Raw genomic sequence first — 3,054 nt, forward strand, 5'->3', positions numbered from 1 at the left:
CTTGATGCTACATGGTCTAGGCTTTCATCCTCTACCAGGGCTTGGGAATAAGCCAAGAGCTGCCTTTCAAATGAAGAGTCATTACTGATAAAAGAGGGCATGGTTTGTTGAAGGCACATTTTTGTGGTACCAACTGAAGGTATCTCCCGCAAATTCTCTTATAGGAGAGGTGCTGAGTCAGATTTTGAAGAATGACTTAATACTTACTGGTTGGGTAGACAAGCTATTGAACAGCATGTACATAGATAAGAAAAAGTGACATAACAGAGTACTAATGTAGGGGACTTCCCTGGTGGTCCAGTGGTTAAGAATCTGCCTTCCAATGCAGAGGGAACTAAGACCTGGGAACTAAGACCTCACATGCCCCAGGGCAACTAAGCCTGCATGCCACAACTAGATAACCCTTGTACTGCAATGAAGATCCTGTGTGCCACAACTGAGACCCAACACAGCCACAGTAAATATTAAAAAAAAAAAACAGATGATGTGATACCTATCAAAGAGTTATAAAAAACAGAATACTGCCCCACCGCAAAACGCACAGAGCCGCGCGGCCCTGTTTGTGCGGGCATCAGGTGCACATCCGGAAGTGCGGGTCGCGGCGTGCGCGTAAGCGCCGGGAACCCCAACCGCCACCCCCTCTTGCCTGCCTGGCTCCCCTGGGATCTCTTCGGGCGCCCAGGGCTGGATTCGGGGGAGGAAGGAGTTAGGACACGTAACCGGCCTCCCGGCCCCTCTGGACTCCGCGTGGCTGGGGACCGGGAACCACTGCCCCAGCCCGCTGGCCTTCGAAAGATCCTCCTGGGCCAACGGCAGGAGGGGCAACGCGCCCGGATTGGTGCAGTAGCTCTGCTGATCACTGTGGAAACCCAGGCGGAGGGGAACGCGGGAGGACGCGGAGCCCTGGGCGGGGGGAGCCGGAGGGGCGGGCAGAGGAGGCTTCGAGGCCCTGAGCTACCCGGCGGTGGTGGTTGTAGGGGGCGGAGAGAGGGGACCTCCGGAGCCGAGGCGAGGAGGCTGGGGGAGGGGATGTCGTAGGAGGAGGAGGAAGAGACAAAAGCCGAAAGCAAGAACGGAATGGACTGCACTCACCACACCCGGTCAGCAGGCAGCATGGCGAAGTGGGGTAACCAGGGCAAGGGGGCCACCGAGCTTGAGGCGCCGATGCCTACCTTCCAATGGGAGGAGATTCAGAAGCACAACCTGCGCACCGACAAGTGGCTGGTCATCAGTCGCAAGGTCTACAACATCACCAAACGGTCCAGCCGGCACCCGGAGGGCCAGCGGGTCATCGGGCACTACCCCAGGGAAGATGCTACAGACGCCTTCCTGGCCTTCCACCGCAACTTCGGTTTTGTGCTCAAGTTCATGAAGTCCCTGTTGATTGGCGAGCTGGCCCCTGAGGAGCCCAGCCAGGACCGCGACAAGAATTCCCAGATCATCGAGGACTTCTGGGCCCTGAGGAAGACTGCTGAGGTCATGAACCTGTTCAAGAGTAACCAGCTCTTCTTCCTTCTCCACCTGGCCCACATCATCGCCATGGAGAGCATCGCCTGGTTCACTATCTTCTACTTTGGCAACGGCTGGATTCCAACCATCATTACCGCCGTCGTCCTTGCTACCTCTCAGGCCCAGGCTGGATGGCTGCAACACGATTACGGCCACCTCTCTGTTTACAAGAAGTCCATCATTGGTTACTTAAAGGGTGGCTCTGCCAACTGGTGGAACCATCGCCACTTCCAGCACCACGTCAAACCCAACGTCTTCCACAAGGATCCGGATGTGAACATGTTGCATGTGTTTGTCCTGGGCGAGTGGCAGCCTTACAACCACCAGCATGAGTACTTCTTCCTGATTGGGCCTCCGTTGCTCATCCCTTTGTACTTCCAGTACCATATGATCATGACCATTATCGTTCGCAAGGACTCGGTGGACCTGGCCTGGGTCATCAGCTACTATATCCTTTTCTTCATCAGCTGCATCCCTTTCTATGTTGTCCTAAGCCATCCTTTTCCTCAACTTCATCAGCTTTCTGGAGAGCCACTGGTTTGTGTGGATCACACAGATGAATCACATCGTCATGGAGATCGACCAAGAGCCCTACCGTGACTGGTTCAGTAGCCAGCTGGCAGCCACCTGCAACGTGGAGCAGTTCTTCTTCAACAACTGGTTCAGTGGGCACCTCAACTTCCAGATCAAGCACCACCTTTTCCCCACCATGCCCTGATACAATCTGCCCAAGGTTGCCCCCCTGGTGAGGTCCCTGTGCGCCAAGCACAGCATTGAGTACCTGGAGAAGCCACTGCTCCAGGCCCTGCAAGATATCATCGGGTCCCTGAGGAAGTCTGGGCAGCTGTAGCTGGACGCCTACCTCCACAAATGAAGCTGCAGCCCTCTGGGCGCTCACAGGGACAGTGGGGGAGGAGCAGGTGGGGGTGGAGGCCAGAGGGGAGGGTGGGGTTTTGTTCAGAGAGGCATCAGGAGGCTGTGGTGCACGGCTCACACACTTCAGGCTTGGTCTTTCCTCTCTTGCTGTCTAGTTTCAAGGCTTTCACACCTCCTTCTGACACCCTCCCTCCTGGGTCCTGGTCAGTCAGCCCCACCTCCACCCTCTGTCCTTAAGCATCTGCCGGACCAGATGTACCCAGGTGCAGCCTATGAGCCCCCTGCAGCCTGGCCGCCAGGCCACACATCACCCTCTTTTTCTCCCTCACCTGCTCTTGAGGTCCGCAGGGCTGGGTCCCACCCGGCAGGTGGGACAGCTCCGTGGGCCTGCAGGCCGGCCCCACCCCCTCGGATGGCTGCCCACCCTCTGCCCTTCTGTGAGGTGATGTGCTTAATTCCCCGGGTCTCCTTCCCACCACCAGGTCAGTACTGGGGGCACCTGTGCAGGCCCCACTTTCTCTTCAGATCTGATCCAAGATCAGCCCTGATGCCAAGCTCCCTTTGGCTGTGTTGCAGCCAGTTCAGGCCTCTGAGCCCAGGGAAACGTCCTGGCCCCACCAGAGCCCTCTGACCCAGGGCTCCAGCAGTTCTATCCCACCACTTCCCAAG

General features: G+C 57.0%; 1 pseudogene; it reads left to right on the forward strand.

The window, feature by feature from the left end:
* Positions 1-1,113: 1,113 nt before the first annotated feature.
* LOC128059516 (acyl-CoA 6-desaturase-like) lies at positions 1,114-2,383 on the forward strand (annotated as a pseudogene).
* Positions 2,384-3,054: the final 671 nt, after the last annotated feature.

Source organism: Budorcas taxicolor, chromosome 14, assembly GCF_023091745.1.
Source record: "Budorcas taxicolor isolate Tak-1 chromosome 14, Takin1.1, whole genome shotgun sequence".
Lineage (NCBI taxonomy): Eukaryota > Metazoa > Chordata > Mammalia > Artiodactyla > Bovidae > Budorcas > Budorcas taxicolor.